General features: G+C 41.6%; 1 protein-coding gene across 1 annotated transcript in view; it reads right to left on the reverse strand.

The window, feature by feature from the left end:
• The window catches only part of SGCD (sarcoglycan delta), an 897,144-nt gene extending 871,855 nt beyond the window's left edge, over positions 1–25,289 (reverse strand). Inside the window, exon 1 of the mRNA XM_046668506.1 lies at positions 25,182–25,289. The gene's annotated coding sequence lies outside the window, so the exon portion shown is untranslated. The remainder of the gene's footprint in view (positions 1–25,181) is intronic.
• Between the last annotated feature and the right edge of the window lie 424 nt (positions 25,290–25,713).

Here is a 25,713-nt window from a genome sequence, read left to right on the forward strand (position 1 = left end):
AAAACATGTCAACTCAAAATAATTTTAAGTGTGACATGGGCCAAAAACACACACATGGGGATGGGTTGCAGAGGCAGTAAATTTGGACCTTGGGCTGGTGATTCCTGCATTATACATATTTGTATGATACATATTTGTCAATGTATATCTAAGGAATAACAGCACCCTACACACAGAGGCACACTTGGGAACCATATCCCTCCAATGATTGAGAAATGAGTTCACAAAAGAAAATGTGAAGCCTCTCATCAACTTCCACTCCCAATCAGAGTTAGGCAGGCTTTCTAGTAGGTTCTCACTGCCTTTTGAACGTACTGTATTAGAAAGAATTGTGTGTGCAATGCAAGAGAAATTATTTGTTTGTGTAGCTATTTTGCTCCTAAACCTTGATTTCCTTACAGTACCATGATGCCCAATCCTCCTTAGTACTCAATAGTGTTTGACCATGAACTATAGAAGGTTTCGATAAAACCCATGTACGTTGATGGCAAACAAAACGAAGAGAGCTCGTTAAGATGAGACAGTTTCTAACTGTAATGAGAGCAATGACCCTTTGAGTACTTATACTTGGTTCTTCAAGAGGCAGCAAAGTCTAGAGGTTAAGGGCACAGGATTAGATGCAACGTAACTTGAATGTGAATTACAGCACCACCACCTACATGCTGTGTAATATCAAGCAAAGACTTTTTTAAATGCTTTGGGCCTCATTTTCCTCTTCTATAAGAAGAGGATAATAATACCCACCTCACGCTGTCATCATAAGGATTCAATGTAAAGAGCACAAGTACTTCCTGACATTCACAAATTCATTCATTCAACACATATTGATCGAAGGTCTAGTATCATAAGGCACCCCCTGGTGCAGGACGCACAGACCTAGTCCTTGACGTCATGGAACTTTTATTCTAGCAGATAAGATAGAGATTGCTTAAATAATCACACAAGTTAATATAAAATTATAACTGCATTAAGTGTTTTGAAGGAAACATATATGGTATTATGGTACCATGATATCGGGGGGTGGGGAATCAGACCTGGCTGAGGAAACAGGGGGTCAGGAAAAAGGGAAGTAGCAGGAGGGGAGGAAAGATCAGAAAAAAGAGTAGGTATTAACCAGCTAGGAACAGGAGAAAAACCTCCGAGCAGAAAGACTGACTTGAGTAAGGGTCCCGTGGAGAAGGAGACAGTAAGGCAAGGTACATGCAAGAAATCATAAGAAAGCTGGGATCATAAGAAAGGCATGAATAATGGCATCCTGTCTTTCTTATGATTAAAGTAGAAATACCATGTGATCCAGCTACTCCACTTCTGGGTATTTATCCAAAGAACATGAAAACACTAATTTGAAAAGATACATGTACTCCTATGTTCATTGCAGTATTATTCACAATAGTCAAGACTTGGAAGCAACCCAAGTGCCCACAACAGATGAATGAATAAGGAAGCTGTGATATATACTCATAACAGAATATTAGCCATAAAAAATGAAATCATGCCATTTGTGACAATATGGATGGACCTTGAGGATATTAGGCTAAGCAAAATAAGTCAGACAGCGAAAGACAAATACTGTATGATTTCACTCATATGTGGAAGATAAACAAACAAACACATAGATACGGAGAACAGACTGGTGGTTACCAGAGGGGGAGGGGGTGGAGGGAAGATGAAAGGGGTAAAGGGGCACATATGGATGGTGATGCATGGAAACCAGACTTTTGGTGGTGAACACAATACAGTCTATACAGAAGCCTAAACATAATGATGTACGTCTGAAATTTACACAATGTTATAAACCAATGTGACCTCAATAAAATAAAAAATGAAGAAAGAAAAGAAAAGCAAGGCAAGAGGCCTCAAATGATGACAGCCATGAGGAGCATGACTGTGATAAAGCCGAGGAGGCAGCGGGGGCCACATCATGCAGAAACTTGTAGACCATGTTCTAAGAGCAAAGAAGAACCTTCGAAGGGCTTTAGCGTGGCCTGATCAGATCATATTTGCTTTTTAAGCATATCACTACACCTTCATACCATAGGAGCGACAAGGCTATGCAGGGAGGCAGTTAAATGGATATTAAGCTCAACCAGATAAGACTCAAATGGTTATTTAGGCCAAAGATTTGGCAATGAGATGGGGGAAAGTAGGAGAAGAGTGCTTTGTTATTACCTGCCATCAAGTTGCCTCTGATTCCTGGTGACCCTATGAAATCCTTTCTTCTCATGATGTGCTCAAATTAGGACAAGCCTCACTTTTATTATTTTTGCCTCCAGCAATAGTTCAGGCTTTATTTGCTCTAGAACCCACTTATTTATCTTTCTGGCAGTCCGGGGTATCTGTAGAGCTCTCCTCCAACACCATATTTCAAATGAATCAATTTTTTCCCTCTCAGCCTTCGTCACTGTCCATATTTCACACATAATACATAGAAATGGAGAATATGAGGGTGTAGATAATCTTGATCTTAGTCTTGAGTGACACTTCGTTATACTTGATGATCTTTCCTAATTCTTTCATCGCTGCCCTTCCAAATGTCAGTCTTCTCTTGATTTCTTGGCTGCAGTCTCCATTTAAATTGATGACTGAACCAAGGAAAACAAAATCTTTAACAATTTCAATGTCTTCATTGTCTACCTTAAAGTTGCATAGTTCTGTAGTCATGATTTTTGTCTTCTTGATGTTCAAATGCAGTCCTGCTTTGGCATCTTCTTTCACTTTCATCATAAGTTGTTTCAACTCCCTCCTGCTTTCTACCAGGTAGATGGTGTCATCTGCATATCTTAGGTTATTGATATTTCTTTCACCAATTTCACTCCTCCTTCGTCTGAGTCTAGCCCATCTTTTTGTATGATATGTTCTGCATACAGATTAAACAGATGGGGAAATAAAATGTACCCTTGTCTGACAACTTTGCCTATAGGAAACCATTCTGTCTCTATATTCTGTCCTGACAGTGGCTTCTCGTTCACAATACAGGTTATGCATCAGGACAATCAAGTCCTGAGGTCCGCCCACTTCTTTCAGAGCAGCCCAGAGCTTTTTCATGATCCAGGCAGTTAAAGGTTTACCGTAGTCTATAAAACACAGAGAAACCTTCTGAAATTCATTGGTGCACTCCAGGAGCCAGTGAATAATCACAATTAGATCTTGTGTGGATCTCCCTTTTCAAAATCAAGCCTGGACATCAGGCATTTCTTGCTCCATATTAGGCAAAAGCCTTTGTTGTGGCACTTGGAGCATCATTTTCCTTGCATGGGGAATTATAGCAATGGTCCTATAGTTACTGCATTCCTTGGGATTTCCTCTCTTGGGGATTGGGGTATATATTGAGCTTTTCCACTCTGTAGGCCATTGGTTTATTTTCCATATTTGTTGGTATATTCTTGTTAGGATTTTGACAGATTCAGTCTCTGTGGCTTGAAATAATTTTATCAATATCCCACTACCTCTGGTGACATTTCTTCCCAGAATTTTCACAGCAGCTTTCACTTCACTTTCTAAAATTATGGGTTTTACCTCACTGGGATCTTCTTCAAAGGAATGTGTCTTCCTTTTGTCGTCTCTGTACAGATCTTCAGTGTACTGTTCCACCTCCCTTTTATTTTCTTCTGATCAGATAGTAGGCGTCCCTGTTGGTCCTTCAGCATTCCTAACCTAGGTTTAAAATTCGCTTTGATTTCCTGAATCTTCTGTAAGAGACCTCTTGTTCTTCCTTTTTTGTTGTTTTCTTCTATCCCTTTGCATTGGCCATCATAGTAGTTCTCTTGATCTCTATGTGACAGTTGCTGAAAAACCGCATTCAGGATTCTAACCCTACTTTTGTCACCCTTTACTTTTTTTCTCTGTCCTTAACAATTTTTGGTGCTTCTTCTGTCATCCATTTTTCCTTCTCTTCTCTTTTTATTTCCAGCATTCTTCATAATATTTCTGGTTTCAGTCCATGGTTCTTCTGGTTCTTGGTCAATTAACAATGCAAATTTGTTTTTATGTGGACTTCAAATTCGTCAGGAATGTTGCTTACATTATATTTTGGCCCTACGATTCTTTTCGAGCTCTTCCACTGCTTTACTCTGATATTTGATATCAACAATCTATGGTGGTGAGGACCACAGTCTGCTCCTGATCTTGTTTTGGTAGAGAGAATACAGCTTTTCCATCTCCTTCTTCCAGTTATGTAGTCTACTTGATTTCCATATTGACTGTCTGGTGACATCCACGTATACGGTTGTCTGTTTGGTGGCTTGAAGCACGTCTTTGCAGATGGACAGATTGTTGGCTTTGCAGAAATCCACAAGCTGATCTCCTGTTTCATCTCTGACCTCTTCTCCAAATTTTCCAACTTTTGACTCCACTTTCTTTCCTACTTTTGTATTCCAGTCACCTATAATTATCAACTTGTGTTGGTGTATGATCAATTTCTTCTTGGAATAGTGCTTATTAGTAAATGCATTTAGACAACTGTTGTTATTATTATTACAGATATTACATGCATAATCTCATTTAATTTTCATCAAATCTCAGTAGGGAAGGCTACTAGTCTTGTTAAGCACATAGAAAACAAAGTCTTAGAATCATAATATAATTTGCTCAAGGTCAAATTGCTGGTCATAGGTTTGACTTCAAAGTACTTTGCATTAACACAGACTGCTTTGGATGATCAGGCTACAAAATAAAGTTAATAACGCCTTAAAAGGTGACACCAACTGAGTTAAAAAGATAACATGATAAAGGGTTGAACCTTGTTTTGTTTGAGCAAAAGAATGTTGTTTTTAAAAAAACTTTCAGAGCCTTGATATCAAATCTGTACCACAAACAAATACAGTCATTTCAAAGTTATGTAGTAACTTTGAGACATGCTGTCAGGGTGCTCACATACATCAAAGAGTATAAAAAACATGTGTACTCACGTCCATTGATAACTGTCAAACTCAGAAATGTAGAACACCTGTTGGCAAATATCTTTCCCATCCACTTCCCTAAAACTGTGCTCTATGATAGTCTCTTATTGTTATTGCGAATAAGTACATCTATTATGTCATTTTGTGCAGATTTAACCGAAACAACTTTGTACTTCTGTTTACATACATAGGCACATGTATGTATGAAACAGTCAAAGAGTCACATTTGGTCAAAATAAAAGAGACCTGGTAAATCCCAAATATAGAACCTAAGGGGTTTTGTAGGTATTCCACAGAGGGGTAATCATCTCATCTAAGATTTTTACACTGTTACAAGACCACCTTTCTTCCTTTTATCCCAGGAGTTACAAATCCAAATGCTTGCTTGGGTCAGTCAGGGACAGCAAATACACACAGCAGCCGGAAGGAGTGAGGGCTGTTATGAACTAGTGAGCACAACGCCCCACCTGAACTGCGATCAGGTTTCATTTGCACACACCTGCGCTCGCACAGAAGCTTGGACCCACATGTAACTTTGGGCAAGGGCCCAAATTAGCTCACGAGCCCCTCAGTGTTTGCCATGTACCTGTACACAAATTACTAAGTGCAATATCTTTTAAAAATCTATGTTATAAAGTATGAAGTTTTTTTTAAAGTTCTCATTCTTTAGGAAAACTGTCGTTTTAAGATGCTGTTCTGTAAGTATAGACTAGAAAGAGAATCTTAAGAGAAATATAGTTCTTCACACACTAATTAAAAGGGACAAATATGTTATTTTTTTCCCTCCCAAATTAAATGCAGCCTTTCATGCATCTCTCAAGGGTGGTTTCCTTTCACTGTCTAGCAGATATGGGAAAATCGTATGTGGAATATGCCAGCTCTGGTCTCTGTCTAAATAAAGTCTTGGCCCTATAAGGGGACAAGATGCAAAGGAATGAACAATGCACGAACTTTCTGTACATTCTTAGAACAATCCTCCCACACCAAAACTATTATTTACCTAAATCGTGTAAAAATATCTTTTCTATTTGTAGTAGATCTGTACATTCATTTTGAAGGCATTTGATTAAATAAAAGTGTTACAAGTGCCCGGATTCTAATTGTAACAATTACAGTTTGCTTCATAACTTGCATTTTAGGTTCCTAGAACTCTTCTTCTCCCCAAACTTAGTTTAAAAGTTGAAATCATTTAGAGCCTTTAAGTGAAATAAATGTTGTCTCTAAAACCAACAAGAATGAATCAATATGAGAAAGCAGTGATAACTAAAGTCACTGTGGGTTCAACAAAAGTAATTCATGCCAAATGCACCTGAATTTTAAACAAGCTTACTAGTCTTGCAGAGTGACGAAATTCCATAATCAAAAAACATATAGGTTTTGGTAAAGAATTTGCCAAAATATTTCTTGATAAACTTATGAACAAGATGGAAAAAAAACGTGGGACAGATTATGGTAAGATTAAGATGGTAAATGCATACCAGGTTGAGCCATGATATGTGAAGAACTTCAATTCATGACTGATATAAAATTGGGGCGGTTAAAGGGATAAGGGATCTCTTGAAGCGTACCCCAAGGCTCTGTCTGTCTGTTGCTTCCCCCTTGTTTGTGCCCCCTTTAAACGCCTTTTAGCCAAAAACTAGGAAAATGTCCTAGAAGTCAGTCATGCTTGTCAAATGTGTGAATGTCACAAGTTTGACACACTGAATGAAATTCTTGAGTTTCAAAATGATCTAAATAGACTAGAATACATGGCTAATACCAAAAATAAATGTTTGACAATGATAAATGTGTATTTCAGTATCTGAGTTCAAAATTAAATCCATTGCCTAATCATAAGACAGAGAAATAATCTGACAATTCTTCACGGGGAATGAAGGGTTATACCTTGATTCCAAGTTCATCCTGGCCTGCAAGGGGGAAAGTAGCACGAGGGAGAAGTAGCAAGTTGTTTCCATTTTGATAAGTCTCCAAGCTCTGATGCTTGCAAGCTGTGCGACCCCAGAACCTAACCTCTCTAAGGCTTAGTTTTCTCCTCTCCAAAATGGCAATAATAATTACCTCTTAAGAAGTAATAAGGATGAAATAACATATTAAATGCAACAACAATGTTAATAATAATGATAGTAACATTTATCATTTATTTGAATCATTAACTGCTAATACTGTGCTAAGTATTCTACATGCATTCTCACCTTCATCTGTATTTGATTATAGTGTTTGGCACATGGTTGGTTTCTAATAAACTACAGCTGCTATTATTAACTAGTTGCCCTTCCAGTATTATCTAGGAGAATCATTCATGAACATTTATTTAAAATATCGCTATAGTTGTTTACTCTAGACTCCAGACTCAGACTCCATCACAAGTCATGTCTATAATTCACAAATCTTTTAAAATAAGAATCTTCTTTAGAACTGCTATTCATTTTCTCTGTTCATGAGGTCTGAAGAAGCATGGCAGGTCTTTCTCAATGGGTGGTCACATATGCCTTCATTAGCTTGGGCCGCTTTGAAAAGGGAATTTAACGTTTGTGACAGTTTGTGACATAGACTACATTTTGTGTCACATTATTCCAAACATAGCCAAAATGTGTTGAAAATCTATCTACCTGTTTCTGAGTAACAGTAAATCAAGGCAAATCATATTGTACACCTGAAACTAATATAAACTTATGTGTCAATTGTCAAATCTCAATACAAAGTTTTTCTTAAATAAAACAATTTTATTTGTTGTATAAGAAGTGCTGTCATGGAATACTATGGGCTACTTTAATTAGGAGAAATTTAACAGATTTAGAGAACATCCAGAAGGTAGCTAGGACTATAAAGTTTCTAAAAATCATGCCTTAGGATGAATAGTTGAATGACTATGAATGTTTAGCCTGTAAAGAACATTGCAGGGGCGGGGGGGAAAGGCAGGGAAAATTGAGGAAAAGAGGGAGCTCTTGAAACGTTTGGAAGGATTTCCTGTAGAATCATGAATAGATTCAGGATATAAGCAGGATGAAGGAGCTCAAGATAAGTAATCTAAGAACAATGAGACTACCAACAATAGAACCAACCACATTGTTAGAGAAAGTTCTGCATCACTGGAAATGTTTAAACAAAGGCCAAACTATCGGATTCTAGGACTATTAGAGAAGAAATGCCTCCCACCTGCAATATAATTTTAGATCACAGGTTTTAAACTGACACCCCACAGACAAATCAGACATGTTACATTTGGCCCACATAGTGTTTTCCTTCTGATCTGCATTAAGTGTAAATATTTTCAAATTTGAAGAATATCACTAAAATTCCCTATTTTCAGCTTCCCTTGAAAATCAGAAACTATGGCAATACTCATAGCCATGAAATGACAGTCAGCTGGAGTCTGATTTAGACCGTCTCCACCTACTCGATGGCTGACACCACTTGTTTCCATATCTCCTGAACAAAGTAATCTCTGGAGTTTCTTCAACCATCAAGATTCTCCAACCCAAAGGGGTAGAACTCTGGGTTTTGAGGCCAAAATTCCATATATGAGTCCAACTTGACTGAGTTTGTGTCCTTGAACACACTGCTTGAGTTCTCTGGTCCTCTTTTTTTCTATAAGGGGAACAATGATTTTTCTAATAATCTCACAGGGTTGCAGTCAATGATGATGTGAAATCATTTCTGCAAACAACGTTGAAACACTTGTAAAGGTAAGGTATTATCACCAAACACACAGGATGGTTCATTCATTCATTTCAAGGATAGAATGATATGGCTTCAAATATTTTCTTAAAATAAAACCATTTGATAAATATTAGAAATACCCATATTTTGAAGGAACACAGATGAAATTACATAAGGCCTGATGAAAATAATAAAAATCCAGCAGTGAATTGTCTATATGGGGGTGTATGTTTAACACTTTTATCCTTGAATTGAATCAAGTTTATTAATTTATATCTACTCTATAACACTTCACCTACAAAAGCTCAACAACTCCATTTTTTTTAAGTTAGACTAATATATATGGGGAAAGGAAGGTAGGATACTGTGGCAATTTCCAGAATTTCAAGTAACAAATGACACAGAGAAAATAGCAACACTCCTGAATGACTCATCCTAATTGAGGCATACATCACACACATTGGATAATTACAAAAGTCTCCAACTTCTTAAATCCAATTAGATATAGGGGTTGTCAAAGAATCATTGGAGTGTGGGTATTAAAAGAAGTGAGGGAGTGAGCTAAAGAGTTAGAATATGACAGTTAGAGAGTGAGGTACTTGCAATTCAGATCATGGAGGTGGTGCAATTGTTGCAGAGGACAAGATGTAGCACAGTGTTTCTCAAAGCATGGTGCCCAGATCTGCAGCATCAGCATCACTCTGAACTTGTTAGAAATGCAAATTCTCCAGCCCCACTTCACATCTGCTGAGTCAGAATTCTGGAGGTGGGGCCCAGCACACTATATTTTGAAAGTCATCAAGCCAATTCTGAGGAATGCCAAAATTTGAGAACCATAAGCCTAGGTTATGTCTAGGGTAGTAGTCAGATAAGGTAGGATGGAGAACAAGATCACTGAAGGAGAAGAATTCAAGGAACTGACCAGGATATTGGGAAAATTACCTATATAGGGATTGGAGATTGTAATCATCAAGAATTATGACCAGAGTAGTTTTAAGGAAAGAAAGTGAGCCGACCAGGAGCTAAAATCTTCAAGAATTTTAGAGCTATGACCTAGGGGGTGTGGAAGACAATAACAAGGGAGAGTAGCTAGTAACATAGTCAGATGGTTTAAACTTCAAATCCAACAGCACATAGAAAGGCCCTGTGGCCAGAGGAAATGAGAGACTGAAAAAAATAAAGGTCAGCATGACCAGTGAGAGGTAGACAGTGGAGTGAGGTAAGGTGGAGGGTTGGGGAAAGGACATGATTCTTAATCTAAGACCAAATGAAAATAACAGAATAATTTTAACATGGCCCAAAGTGACAGGATCAGATTTGCCTTTTCCAAACTTTTTCTGGTAACCATGTGGAGACCAAGAATAATGGTCAGGCTGTAGTTGTTTTGGAATATAAGACACTGGTTGATTAGAGATAGGGTGAAATATTTAGAAACATCAAGGAAAACTCCGGGTTTCTGGTTTGCACAACTGGTGCCATTTTACCAAGATAGAGAAGTAGGGAGTAACATCAGTAAGATAGGGAAAAACTCTAAGACTTTCAATAAAATTATCTTCTTATAATTTATAACTTTATAACATGGAATATGCTATGTTATAATTCAAGTATAACTACCTTATGTTAAGGGTAGATTGTGAAGCCCGAATGTTGAGGTTCTAATCCCAGCTAGACCGCTTTGTAGCTGGCAACTCTTGAGCAAATAGTTAGCCATTTCATCTTTAAGGTGGAAACAATAAGACTTACTTCATGAGCGAGAATAAAAGGTCCCTACCCTCCAAGGAAAACACTGATTGTTCTGCAGCCATTGTCACAAGGAACTGACTTTAAACCCATACAGATCAATCAATGGCAGTTTTGCAGCAGGATGCAAGCTTCTAACAGCCAGCTAATCAGTGAGGGGCCCTCCTTCTGAGAGTCAGCCAGTCAGTTCCAGTAATCACACTTCCACAGGTAAAGGGCAGCCAAACCCCCAAACCCTCTGCTTCCCAAAGTCAGGCAATCCCCGAACTCACTTACTGCACTCCTTTCCCATTCCATCCTCCGGCCTCCCTCTCAAGAAGAAACCACTATCATCCACTACCTTGAACTTTGTGTACATTTCTTTCCTTTCAAATATATAATATATTAGCAGAAATGAAAAAAGTTTAGTGTTGCTTGTTTTTGATCATGATGCAAAAATGTTACAATAAATAATATCATACCATAAATAATCGATTTAGTAATCAACATTTTCATCCTAATAGTCATCTCTAGGTTAGTGTACATAGTCATAACTCACTCATTTTCTCTGCTATATGATCTGTTCCATAAATATCCTACAATTTATTTACTCTCCTAACAATGGACGTTTTGTTTATTCCTATTTTCTTGCTATTACAAACAGTGCTTTTATGACTATTCTGGCATGTGTCAACTGTAGCACATGTGCAAGAGTATCTGGAGGATATATACATAGGTGTGGAATTGCTGGATCTTAGAATAGGCCAACGTTTAACTTCACAACAAAACATCAAATTATATTGCTAAATGATTGCCAATTTACACTCCCCAAAGCAGTGTATTAAAGTTTGCTCCAATCCTTCATATTTTCAGGCTTCTTAATCTGTTCTAATCTAGTAAGTATAAATGATATCTCATTGATGTCTCATTTCGCATTTCCCTAATTACTAATAAGGTTGTGCAACTTTTCATATGTTTACTGGTCATATGTTTTTCCTTTTCAGGGTAACTCCTGTTAATGCCCTTTGCCTATTTTCCATTCGGTTGTTTATCTTTTTCTTATTCTTTTGTAGCAGCTAGTTATATATTCTAGTCACTACTTCTTCATCATATACATTTGTTGCCAAAAAGAGAAAAATTCAGTTTGCTGCTAACCTCTTCACTTTATGTGACTTTTGAGGAACAAAATAAAAAATAAAAGATCTGTAAAGTCAATGGCTTCCTTTGAAATATCTAATAAAATTGATAAGCCTGTAATGAGATTGATCAGAAAAAGAGAGATACAGAGAGAGAGGAAGACAGAAGACAAATGGTCAGATCATAAAGCTGTTTAGGAGTTTAGGATTCCGTGGTTGACTAGATACATGCTCTTACTGTCTAGCATTTTGATTGTTTTCTTCCAAGAAATACACAGGTTAGAACATTACCATTATACCATATTATACAGACAAGGTCTAAATTCATTTGCATTTTTCCAATTTATTTTACCCACCATTCTCTCTTCTATATCAGATCTTCCTCCCAGGATTACTTTTCTTTTTTAAGTGCATTCTTCAGAAGTTTCCTTAGTGAAGGCCTATTTATCTGGAAATGTGTTTATTTTGTCCTTATTATTAAAAAGAAAACAAGTCTAGTTTGACAGTTATTTTCTCTCAGACCTTTGAAGATACTATTCCAGCTCTTCTGTCCCCTATTGTCTCTGACTAGCCTACTGTTATTATTAATTGTGGTTTCTTTGTAGGTAATCTGTGTCTGCTCTCTAGATGCTTCTAAGAGCTTCTCTTTATGTTTTATATTTGCAGTTTCACTACAATATGTCTAGGTGTGGATTCAATTTTTATCTATCTTGGTTTTACTTTCTATATGTTTGGATTTACATCATTCACCAATTTTTGAAAATTCTCAGACATTCTCTCTTCAAATGTTGTGTCTCCTCCATTTGCTCCCTTTCTGGGGCTCTGATTAAACATATAACAAACTTTTCAATTTATCCTATCTCTTAACTTCTCTCTCACATTTTCCATTTCCTTGTCTTTCTGTGCTGAATTCTGGCATAATATCTTCAAATCTATCTTCCTCTAACTTCTGCTGTGTCTACAATGCTTAATGGATCCATTCATTAAGTTGTTTATTCTATCAACTCTTTTTTCTTTGGAAAAGATCTATTTGGTTCTTTGTAAAATCTTCACAATCACTTCTTATAGTTTGTTCTTGCATGCTTATATTTTACATAATTGCTTTTTATTCAAGATTCATGCATCTTTACTTTGTAATCTATATGTGATAATTCCAATACCTGAAAGATCTCAGGAGTTTAAGCCTTTCCTGTTTTGTTTTCTTTAATATCTCTGACCAATAATGGCTGGTTTTCTTGTGTATTTTTTATCATCTTTCATTGTGGAATCATGTTTTTATCTTTACCTGTGGGATTCCTGTAGTCCCAAGTAGAGTATGCTCTCCTCTAAAAAGGATTTGTGGTTGCTTTTGCTGGAAGCCAAGGGAGGCTCCCAAGCTAGGACCACTTGGTCCCCTTCCAGATGCTGATTTCATGCAGGAATCAGATTGAGGTTCTGCACCTTCTGGCTTACAACTGGCTTACTCAAAGCTGCTCCTCAGATACAGGACTATATGGGTATTTGCACTCAGAACAATTTTGGTCTTCTCACTTGCTTCTTGCTCAGCACTTCTCACCTGGGTCTCAGTTCAAGGTTTGTTATGTTTTCTTTTGGGATTGTGGTAAGGTACATGGAGGGCTAAAGATTTCCCTTACTGGCTCCAAGCCTAGCGATGCACTGACATCCACGTTTATTCATGATCTAGGTGCTTTGTGGCACATGGACCCCTTGAGGTGGCCCGCCAAGTGAAAGTATAAAATAATTATTTTAAATTTATTGTTGTAAGACTTCAGTTGACGTAATCAGGGTCATATAAAATTGTTCACTATCCTATTATACGTTAGTTTTCTGACAACAGGTTGGAAATGTCACCAAATTATGTTGCTCCTGGCTGATCACTTTCTTCTCTGAATCCTAGTGGATTCATTGTAGACAGCATCCAGTTTAACTCTCAATGATAGGCAATAGTTTACCACTCTCAGTCTGCTCTGCTCTGGGGAAGCACATTCTGTCTCTGGGTTAGCCAAGGACAGAAAGTGCTGTCTTTACTTGTCTTCTATTCTCCCAAGACCCCAAGGACAAAAGATCCTGGACCAAAAAATAATTGTTGGTAATTTCATTGTTTATAAAAGTTCATACGATTGTAAAAATAGAATTCTTGAAAACAAGTCCAAAAGAGATAAAATCACAGATCTTCTCTTTTCCAAAATAATTCATCCATTTATCACAAGTAAATCAATGATAAGAAATATAAATACTCAACACCCTTCTTAAAACTTCAATTTAAGCTGTTTTTGCAAAACTTCCAGGAGGAAGTGGGAGGAGAAATGCTATCATCACCGCCTCGAAGGAAGATGAAACTCTTAATTTTGCATATAACAAACTGCATTTGTTTCTGTACGAATTTCCCTCTCCATCACATTCTTTTTATAAGAGATGGGAACCACAGACATATTTCCTCCTCTAGGTTTCAAAACCAAAACAGACCTAATGATAGAAGCACAATCCCTTAGTGAATAAAATTACAAACAGTCTAGCTCCTCAGGACCAATTTGTAATCAGAGCATCAAGCCAAACTCTACGAAAATGTCAATTCTGGCGCAGCCTTGATGAGCAAAGATTGAACGCATGGACCAGTTTATCATATTATCCCAACAGCCCTCTTTTAAAGCTGGCAGGCCCAATTTGAGTACAGAAAGGATTTCAGTTGGAGAGATTTTGCATCTGAAAAAGAACCAGCCAGACTGATAATGCTTTTCGTTGCTATTTTTTCCTGAACAGAAATAAATGCACAGAAAACATCCAATATAAATATTTTCTCACAATCAAGTGTTTCTACAACACTCTTTACTGTGATGTATAAAAATACATTCTTGCCAGGAGTTAAGAGACACTTCTCTTTTGTTATTCAAAATACGTGCCATTCATGGCCGCCCCGTGGCCGAGTGGTTAAGTTCATTTGCTCCGCTTTGGCCGCCCAGGGTTTCACAGGTTCGGATCCTAGCATCCCTCATCAGGCCATGCTGAGGCGGCGTCCCACAGAGCACAACGAGAAGGACCTACAACTAGAATATACAGCTATGTACTGGGGGGCTTTGGGGAGAAGAAGAAGAAGGAAAAAAACAAAGATTGGCAACAGATATTAGTTCAGGTGCCAATCATTAAAAAAAACAAAACATACGTGTCATTCAATAAAAATGCATGAATCCATCTCAAGCATTTTGATACAGCCTCCCTTTACTTTTGTCTTTGAGCTGGGGAAGGCAACACTGGGGCAATCCCACAAAAAGCTTCATGAAGGTAGGACAGGGAGGGCAGAATGGGCTGGAACTAATTCTCTTTGCTGTTTGACTTCATTCTACTTCCATCCAAACAACTGATTTTAAAACTATGAAAACCAGTAATTTTGAGCACCAAGAAAAATTTCTTCCCTGCTTTGGCAGGGATGGAATTTTCTAGGCGATAATTTAAAATTTGTTTCTTTCAGAAATTTCACTGAGTTCTCTGCTCACCAATCTGGATGGAGCTGCTTCAGTCTCTTCTATTATGCTTACACTAGCCAAACTAGTGAGTTCGCTTTCTAATTAAGTCGTTTATTCAAGTGTATGTTCCTTTCCTGAACAGTTCTTTCCTGGATATATTTCAATACCTGCTTCAAACTCATCAGCATTATAGGCAAGAGAATTTCACTGAAAAATCCTGAATTCCGTAAAAGAAAATCTATTTTCCTGTAATTTAGAAATAGCCATACAGCCTTCTTTAAACCTTTTAGAGAACCCTAGCTGAGGCAGCTTAGATGGAATATTTTATTTTGATTACATGCCTACACATTGGCCCTAAAGCAGCCCCTTCCTAGGAATCAACATGCTCGAGTGTCTTCCTCTACTTCAAGCACCACTAGCTTCCTTGCTGTTTCTTAAATGTGAGAGTCACAGTCCCACCTCAGGGCCTTTGCACTTGCTCTTCCTTCTGCATGGAATGAAGTTTCAGCAACCAGTTTAAGTCTCAATTACACAAAATTGTTCATCATTCTCAACCTGTTCTGGGTAAGTAAATGCTCTCTCCAGATTCCTCAAGGACAGGAAGCATTGTCTTCACGTGACTCTCAACTTCCCAGGATCCCAAAGACAAAAGATCCTCGATAAATAACTGTTGGCAGTTTCACGGTATGAAAAAAGTTCTTACAATAGTAAAAACTGAATTCTTGAAAACATGCACAAATTCAGCTCAATTCAGTGAGGCCTTCCCTGGCGCACTTTTTTTTTTTTTGGAGGAAGATTGGCCCTGAGCTAACTGCTGCCAATACTCCTCTTTTTGCTGAGGAAGACTGGCCCTGAGCTAACATCCGTGCCCATCTTCCTCTACTTTATACGTGGGACGCCTACCACAGCATGACGCACCAAGTGGTGCCATGCCCGCACCCGGGATCTGAGGGGGCGAACCCCGGGCCACCGAAGCAGAACGTGCACACTTAACCGCTGAGCCACCGGGCTGGCCCCCTGGCCCACTTTTTCTAATATCTCTCTCTCTGTCTCTCAAGCTGTCTTTCTCTTTCTCTCTCTCTCACACACACACACACATACACACACACACAGAGGCAGGTTAGCTGCAGAGTTTAGGTTCTTAATCACTATCCTTTACCACAGCTAAATACACCCCAGTACTCCCATATACTGGCATGTTACGCAGCTCAGAAAAATAAAGATACAGTTCAGTATACACTTATGGTACTATCTCTAAGATGTGCCATTTAAATTTTAAAAAACAAATTACAGCATATGCTGTTACTTGTGTGAAAGAGGAAAAACTGTGTGTTTTTTTGTCCGCATATATGGCAGGGAAAATGCAGAAGACCCTGGCAACGTGGTGGTACCAGGAAGGGGGACGTGGGATCAGGGATAAGGTAATGCTTCCTTTTTCCAGTGTGCACTATTTGGCTTTTTAGCATTCATGTGTAGTGTTAAACAAATTAAAATTTACCATTTTTTAAAATTCTGCCCCCAGTTCCAGTAGTCATCAGAGTTTCCAGAAAGTGTTTTTTGTACACCAAGTATGACAAAACCAGGCTCTCATTTGGCACTTGCATTAATGTGTTTAAACATAAGAGTAATGCCCTCTGGGTTACAAAAGGGGAAGTGGCCCAGAGGGAGACAGCAATAGGGAAAAAGGTCACCTAAGGTGGCATCAATGCTTCTTCTTTCCTCCAGGATCTTATCCCTAATCACTTGATCAGTAAGTCTGGAGAGGCCCACAGAGGAGGCACAGGGTCCTCACCACGGTTCCTGCTGCTTCACAGACCTTTTCAACCACAAACACCGCCCCGTCAAACGCACGCATCGCAAATCAACTCTGTCACTCAAATCTCACACACAAAAAATTCTACATGAAGGGAGTAAACATCAAGGCCAAGTCAAAAGGCAGAGATTATGGCAGTCAACGGCGACAATCCGCTGTTAGAGTGAGGCTAAATAATGACCCAGAGTCCACTCTCAAAGACGAACTTACTCCTAAATGTGAGCAGGCATCAGGAGCCTGGGTCTAATGCTGCCTCTGCCACTAGCTTGTCATGGGATCTTGGACAAGGGAAAATGGCTTCACTTCCCCAAGCCTCACTTTCTCCACCTCTAAAAGTCTATAGTAGCAGATTTGATAAATGTTTTTCAAATTGTGACCCATTAGACCCATAGAGTCATGAAATAAATTTTGTGCGTCATAGCATACATTTTTAAAAAATGAACTACAACAAAATGGAAAATATGATAGTATATCCCCCCATGGTAGGGGTAAGTATTTTGTTTTGAAACTTTTGTTTCAATTATATGTGTGAACATGGTGTGTCTGTATGTGTACATGTGGACACGTGTACAGTAAGAGAATATGGTAGAACAGGGAACATCAGCAAATAACCCACAGTAAGAGTAAGTATTTTTTTTTAAAGCTTTGTGTCAGCTGTGTGTGTGGATACTTACTAGGTAAGAACGTAAAATACGTTTCTTAACGTACACGATAGTCATTTGAAAGCCACAGGACAAGATATTCTCTAAGCTCCTTTCAAGCACGGAGTTTTAAAGTCAATTAGAGACAGCATTACCTAGTGAAGTTTGAAGAGAAGAAAAGTCTGGATTCAAAGCCCTGCTCTGCAGTGAGGATTTGTTGCAAGTTAACTTTCCAAGACTCAGTTTTCTTGATTTTCTCTAAAGATACTACTTGGAGGCTTAGATATCTGGGAATAGGAAAAAGGAAGACAGGTCACCTTTCCTTCTGCCCTTCTGCATCGCTTCTCAATATTTCCCTGCTCAGACTACCACTTTTTTTTTTTTTTTTTACTATTCTAGGTTTATCCTGCCCCTACTTTTCAGCATATTTGTCATTGGTATGGTAGTATCAAAATTCCCCTATCCATCCCTACATTGGGTTATTGGGCATATGAGATGAGAAGATACATAGAAAGAACTTAGAACCGTGTTGGCAATAGTAGGTCCTCAATAAATGGCAATATTAATAGTAGTAGTAGAAGTTGTAGTGGGCAGTGTGGTGGTGCTGGTGCTGGTGGTATTTATCCTTGAAGCCTGTCAAAATGCCTCCATAAGGTGAGAAGTATGGGGTAAGATGTTAGGTCTAGACCGCTAAAGTAGCTAAATGATGTCTTACTTAGGAAGTCTTGTATTTTAGTAGAGGGCTATAAAGAACTCCAAATTATTTGAAGCCCAAAGAATTACTCCTTAATGGAGAAATTTTAGGTACCCAGACAAGCTATGGAAGGGGTCAATTTGTTCTGGTGGTAGAAATACAAAGAGGGGTGCCTCTCCCTTGCATCCAAACCTCAAACATCAAATGAAAAATAGCACCAATGATCTCAGACTGATTATGCTTGAGGGGCAAAGGGAATTCTTGTCTGTGCCTTCTCTCCTTAAATAATCACAGTCTTGTACTTTGGGTTGGTTTGGCAAGGCTTTTGGGATGCAGGAAAGGTACTGCGTTGAGATATTCCTGCTGCCTTGTCAGCACTGATTATAATGTTTCCAAAGGATCATCCACAATATATCGCATCAATGATCTGTGTCTTACTGTTGCCATAATATTGACACCATGTGATAAAGATCTGTGAGTTAACAATGTCAGGGTACATTGCACACGTTTTTATGTCTGAGGGTATATTCAGACTGGTCCATTTAGTCAGACTCCAAGGCACCCCAGAGATAGAGAGAAGGATTCCAAGGTGACTGCTTCCCATCTAAAAAAAGTGTTAAGAAGAAAGGGGAGCAGGATCTGAACCAGTACTTTGCCAGCAGCCCCGTGCCAGGGACTGGGCAATGAACTTCATATATCTCTAAATCACCTTGAAATATCCCACTCGAGAATAGCAAAGGAAGATCCCTGTCAAGCCACATCTCCTTGTTTGAAAAGTAGGCTGGAAATCCCAGAAGCCCAGAAGACCTTGCCAACATAGGACCTGCCAAGAAGCTCTCCCACAAACTTCTCTGACGCTTGGGATTTGCCCAACCAGCAAATCATTTCAGTCCTGCTTCCCTCCTTTTCAGCAGGAGCGTTATCTTGGAATTTTACGGAGCCTGGGTTGTGTACACGCAGAAGGCTTGCAAGTATGCCTTCAAAGCAAACAAGGAGCTCACCACGGATGTGTTAATCACTCTCAGCTGTGCATTAAGAGTCCTGGGCTAGCAGCCAGAAACCTCTGGCTCTCACAGCGGCTCTGGCACTAACTTGCTGGGTGACCTCGGGCAAGTCTCTTTCCTTCTCTGAGCCTCTGTTTTCTCATCTCTCATACAAGCTGGTAGAACTAGGTTATCTCTAACCTTAGTTCTAACTCCAGAAGCCCATCAATTTTTAAAACTTTTGGGCTGAGAAACAAAAGTGTCTTTCTGAGCAACTAATTAAATGTACAGATAAAAATCACATTAAGTTATAAATCAGAATGTCTCTTCTAATTACATCTTAAGCAACATCACAATGGAACTTGCCCAAAGCTACCAAGGTGGTTAATCAGCAACTACTGATACCATTACACTCCCCTTCCATCTGAAGAACTGGTGCCTCTGGGGACACATTACACTGCGTGGTTTTCAATTCCAATGTTTGGATATTTTTCCTTAGAGTTTAAGGACAACGACCACTTTTTCTGGGCCACCTAGAATTAGCTCAGAGTGTCAATTGGTCATTCAACAGATTTTGTCAGTTTTCTATATGTCATGTACTATCCTGGGCACTGTAGATACAACTTGAATTAAGACCAGGTCCCTGATCGCAAGAAGCTTATATAGACCGAGCAGCAGATACAGAGAAGTAAATGGACATATACTACAGTTTAAGTAGAGGAGCACATTATAAAGACATTTAACTCAGCCCTGGAGGGGTCAAAGGAGATTTTCCCAAAGAAACAACATCTATACTGAGAACTTAAAAACAGGTGGAAGTTAACCACGCAAAAGCAGCAGAGGATGGATCCATGAAAACTCCTCCCAACTGCTGGAAAAGCAAAAGCAAACACTTGGGAGGTGAGTTAACCAGCTAAAATTATCCCCCAAATTTCAAAAGATCCCCACTGAGAATAATTCTATTTGACACTCTAGTAATGGGTTCAATTAAAATACAAACCAGAATATGTTTCATATGCAACACTCTGTCTTAACATGTAAGGAAGGAACAGAGAGACTCACACCAATGCAACAGTAAGAGTCAGGGGAGGGGGGCACTTGAAAAGGACAGATCTGGATTTCAAGTCTGTCTGTTACTTAGGATGTGGGTGACCTGGGCAAGTTGCTTAAGCTCTGTGACATCAGTTTTATCCTTGGTTAAATGGAGCCTGGCACATGACAAATGTTTAACAAATACTAGTTAACAGATGAGTCCTTGCCACATGCCAGCTGCTACGCTCAGCACTTCAGGCACTGACCAAGGTAAGTCCTGGTAGCATCCACAGAGAGGCCTCCTGTTACTGTCTTCAACGACCAGGTGAAGACAAGGAGACTTGGGGAAGTTCAATAACCAGACCAAGGTTATACTAGCCAGCAAGATGGAAGTAGACCTTGACCCCTAATTGTCTGCATCCAGAGCCCAGGTCTTAACCACTAAGAATATTTCTTTCCACCTTCCACTTCTCCACTGCCAGCTGTGCCAGCAAAGTAGATTTTCACTGCTGAAAGGGCAAAAAATTCCCAGCATATTAAAGTTGCAGACATTGTAAATGTAAGTTATTCCTTGGTTTGTGTTCTATTCACAAACAACTGTGGTTATTTAAAACACACGTTATCAGACAGTTGCTTATCAAAGCTACCCACGGCTCAATTACCATCCTTGAATAAGAGGTCAGGGTTAAAAGCGACAGATTCAGAAAATAAATTTGGATCTGAAAAGGGAAAGATGACAAAACAGTTTGCTGGACAAGATGTCTGGCACCTTTGGCTACTTTTCAATGAAATAGAAGGGAAAAGATGTTGAGGTCACCAAGAAAACAATTTAAGTGGGCCAGAAAGAGGCAGAATGTGGGTGATGGCTCCTTTTCACCTGTGGAAGGAGGCACTAACACATTCCGAGGGAGTCAAAAGCATAATAATGAAGGAGAGAAAGCCTAGATCCTTCACCACAGCGACACCCACTAAATTGGGAGACGGAGCGTGACACTTTTGACACCGCAGCACATTGGCCTGGTTCACGGTGTCCTTTCGTGTCAAGCATTAGTACAAATACCAACACTGATGCTTTGAAGGAGCATTTGATGTTTCCTTAAATGCTTTCCAACCTGGCACAGGAAAATCTTAGCCTAACCAACCTCAATGTGATTGCTACAGCTCTCAGAGAGCTTTCAAAGTTCCCTCTGGTTTGACCAGCTTGTTTCCTTGCCCGTGGTCCATCAGTGTGGGCTGCAGCATCCAGAGAGTATACTATGTTTTGTGTGTTTGTTTTGCTGGAAGTGGGAGGGGCTTGAAATTCTCCACTTGAAGCTGTTTGAAAGGGATCCGCGGTGTCAGATGCCAGGAGCTACAGAGTAACTGGGGCAAATGGTAATGTGCAGATGCAGACTTGGGGCGTGGACTAAAAATACAGATTTCTGGGCTTTTTGCCCCAGGTTTGAATTTAGTAAGCCTCTAGTGGGGTCCAGCAACTTGTGTTTTGACTAAGATGCTCATGTGACCTTGACGATCAGCCAGACACAACAACCACTAGTGTGGTGGGGAGAAGGCTGGACTGAGACTTAGGGTATCAGGGCACCAGTCCCAGTTCTGGCACTTACTGCTTGTAGGATCTCTGGCAAGTCACTTCTCAGTTTCTTCAGCCACTTTTCACTTTGCTCAGTTGATAAAGTGGGGCGAGAGAGTGCTGGGAAATATCTCCAAGGATCTCTGGCTCCGTCAGTCTAGAATGGAACGTTAGGATTAGGTGTATGTAGATACATACACCATGATATGTAATTAGGACCTTGACCCTGGAGTCAACTAAACCTGGGTGCAAGTTTCAGCACCGCTGCTTCCCAGTTGCCTGACCCCAGGCAAGGAACGTAATTTCTCCAGGATAAGTAACTGAATTTCTCTAAATCTCAGTTCCTCAACTATAAAATGCAGATGATAACAACAGTGCTTACAGCATAGTTTTCTGTGAGTGTTCAATAGGCAGAGAGTGTATAAAGAATGCCCAGGGCAGTGCCCCGCTGAGCGCTCAATACCTGTTAGTTGTGGACACCCCTGACAAGGTCAACCAGAAGAGCTGTCCATTGTCCCCTGGAGCTACTGTGATTAATGAGGTTCATGGAAAGGTAACCATGGCTGAGCAATCCTAGGGCTTGTCCTTTTCAAGAGAAATTCACAAGAAATGAGCTTTTGTGGGGATGGAGGGATACCAGAGGGAGGTGTTAAACTGTTTCTCTTAGGAGGAAGAATGGAAACAAATTAGAAGGCGTGTTACACCGGTTACACCATGTTTATCAAAGTGTGGTCAGGGACGGCCTGCTTTAGAATCAATGGGGCACTCATTAATGCAGCACTTTCCTGTCCCAGTGGATGAGACTCCCAGGGGAGTGGGCCCAGTAATTTGCTTTTCTCCGAAACTGCCCAGGAGATTCTTCCATAAACGGATTAGAGAGTCCCTGGCAAATATGGTGAATGAAAGAACCACTTCCGAGTTCTACAGTCCTGTGTTCACCCAGAAAAAAACAATGAAGGCAAATGAACTTGTGCATCTGTGCATTTACCAAGAATCTAAACTTCTTACATTCTTATCATCTCCAATGCAGCTGGGTTGCAAGCAGGTGTCCAATTTCTACATAATTCATGACTCCACAAAGAAAGAAACATTAACCAAGGGCTAGCTACTTAAAGATGTGGATTATGTCAAAGTCCTTAGAACTGCCATGTGGTATATAAAAATTAAATACAAAAAACGGGGGCTTCCCAGTTTCCTCTGCCTCCCCCCATTCTCCCACCATTCTCTCCTCCCCACCTGATTCCTCCACCCTTGCTCACATCCCTTTTCCTTTAGGCACGCTCTCTCACACTTGTCTTTTCTTCAGATTTCTTTTTCCTCACTTCCCTCCCTTCCAGTTCTCTCTCTTACTCCTCTCTCCTCTTATTCTTTGCCAGCTCCAGCCTATAGCTTTCCTTCTCTCCTGTGTCTCTGTCCCTCTCTCCCCTTTTGCCTCTGGGTATGTATGTCTGTCTCTGACTCACCTCTTGTTCTGCCTCTGCCTGTTACTCCTTCTTCTCCCTTTTCTTCTTTCTCTGACTCTGTACTTCCATTTGTCTCTCTGACATACACAATCCCTCGCTGCCCATTCCTGTTCTTCACGCCCCAGCTCCTGGCTCCCCTCTCAATAAGGAGCCTCCAGGGGGCACGCTTCTGGTCAGGCAAGCGTGTGCTCCATGCTAAGTCAGCCAGCGCCCTCTACAAGTCAAGGGGCTCACTGTACTTACAGTTCTTGGCGATATGCTGTCAGAGGCCCCAGAGTGAGGAGGGTCCCTCCTAGGGAGGGAAACTAAATCCAGGCTAGAAAGATGCAACAGCAATTACGGAGTGTAAAGAGCAAGGCCAAACAGCTCTAGCACCCAGAGCCTCGCCTGGAGCAGAAGCTGCTGGGCTAAGCTGGCAGTGGAGGGTTCTTCCGTGGTCTGGGGTGTCCATCACTTCGTTTCCATAGTATAGACTGCTCACTGTGGCTGCAGTGGTGCCAAAGGGGTGTTGAGAAAGCTTTAGCTTCCCAAAGTCTCCACCATTCTTCTCAAAGCCAACTAACCTCCTCAAAGCACAAAATCTAAGTAAAAACTGTGTCTGCTACGCATGCAGCTTCCAGACAATGCTTCTCCCCACTCCACCCCACCCCACCCCCAGCTGCTCCTCCACCTTCCAGGCCCACACCCATCTCTAAGTCCCTCCTTTATAGACATACCAGAGCTTCTGCCATGAATGGGGGTAACTGTCCCCAATGTACAGATGGGCAAACTGAGGGGCAGAGAAGTGACGCAACAGACTGGGAAGAGGGTCCTTTGGAGTGCCACCGCTTCAAGGGCCTAGAGTATTTTGCACACTCCAAATCACCGAAGGATGGTGAGTTCGGAAGAAACTTTTTCAAAGCACAGCCATGCCCTTTCTCAGTTCGAATCGCCGCGTACGAGTGCAGAACTTCGTCTCTCTCTGGCCTCTTTCAGTCCTGCTCTCAAACTCGACCTGTCTCCACACTTATCCGCTCACACCACCTGTACCCGCCCATCTCATCCATCCCCACCCCTCCGTCTGAGTCTCAGGACAAGAGTGCAGGAGGGAGGGAAAGGAAAATGAACTCGGGCCAGTGCTCCTGATGGCTCCCGCAACTCCTCCTCCCCGTGGTGGAGTACAGAGGAGCGAAATGCTGAGGTTTGGCTGGCTGCCCAGCCCAGGGAGCTGGAATACCCTCTGCCAGGGACGGCGAAGAAGGCCAGGACTCGCATCTGAGGGCCAGCCAAGTCCGCGTCGCCGCAGCTGAATGGCCCCTCAGTTGCCTGCAAGTTGAAACTTCAGTCAGGCACACAATAAGGCCGCTGTTTTCCGACAGAAGGCATTTGGATGCCTCACACACTCACCCCAAATCAGGCCTGAGAGCAGAGAGCGCATTTCCTCACCCATGTTCGGATGCACCCTAGAAGCAGCAGCGGCAGCTTGAGCCCCGGGGAGGGAGCAGTTCCCCTCCCCCGCGCCCGACCACAGGAAGCCCGCGCAGGCCACCTGTTGGACTCTGTCAGGCCGCCCTAAAGATCCTATGCCTCCAAACCCGTACCGCGGAGCTGGGCGCCCGGGGCACCCGATCCGTCAGCAACAGATAAATTTCATTCGCACCTCTTCTTAAGGCTACCTCTCCTGCTCCCAGGCACACACATACACGCTTCCTTAATATTCCAGCAGTGGCTTCTCCCTAATGAAGCACGCTTAGCCTCCCCTAGGGACCCCGGGCTGCCCACGATCTCCGAGCGCGACCAGGCGGCTGCGGATCTCCAAGCGCTTAACGCTGGGTGCCTGCTTAACGCGCGGGCGGCTGAAAAGCCCCGAATGGCACGTTGGTGGGGAACAGTCAGTGGTCTGCTGTAGGGATCCCCTTCCCCTTGGGGAGCGAAAAGGGTCTTCCTCCTTGGATTAGAATTGAAGGCATTCAGGGAACCCCCGAAGGCAATTGGATTAGGAGAGCCAATGTTGCGTCTCGCTGCCAAAGCCCAGGATAGGTGCAAGGAGACTTAACTTTCTCCTGTCTCCCTGCCATCCCTGCAAGCTCCTAGCTGGAGATAAAGGGCGCTGTCACGACCCGGTTACTCACCCCTGGGTATGGACGCTGCCCCCGCAGGGGACCCCAACAGACAGGCGCGCGCGGGATCCGCTAAACGCCTTGGTGTCTCACTCCTCTCCCCGGCCACGCGGCGAAGGCTACTACGAGCTCCAAGCGGGGCAGCCGAGGGCAGTCGATCCCATGGGTGGCGAGTTGGCAGAAGGCGAGCCGCCCGGCTGGGGGCGCATCGCTCCCAGGGCTGGCGCAGGCTGCTGCGGGGAGAGGGGCTCCCGGGGAAGTTGGCGGCGCTGGGAGCGGACTTCGGACTTCGCGCTCGCTCAGGCTCGAGCGGCCGGGCGCGTCCTCCAGGACAGAGAAGGGACTCGACCGCTGAAGGCGAGCCGGCGTGGGCCGAGCGGCTGCGGGAAGCCTCCTCTGGCCGCCGCCTAGAAGGAGCCTAGCGGCATCGCGCTGCCTGGAACCCCCAGCAGTGGCTGGAGCAGAAGGAGCGAGAGAGCCGGGCTGCCTCCTCTCGGCTGCGGGCGCCCCTTGCTCAGAGCCCGGCTTGCCCCAGCCCGCCGCG

Source organism: Equus quagga, chromosome 7, assembly GCF_021613505.1.
Source record: "Equus quagga isolate Etosha38 chromosome 7, UCLA_HA_Equagga_1.0, whole genome shotgun sequence".
NCBI classification, from domain to species: Eukaryota; Metazoa; Chordata; class Mammalia; order Perissodactyla; family Equidae; genus Equus; species Equus quagga.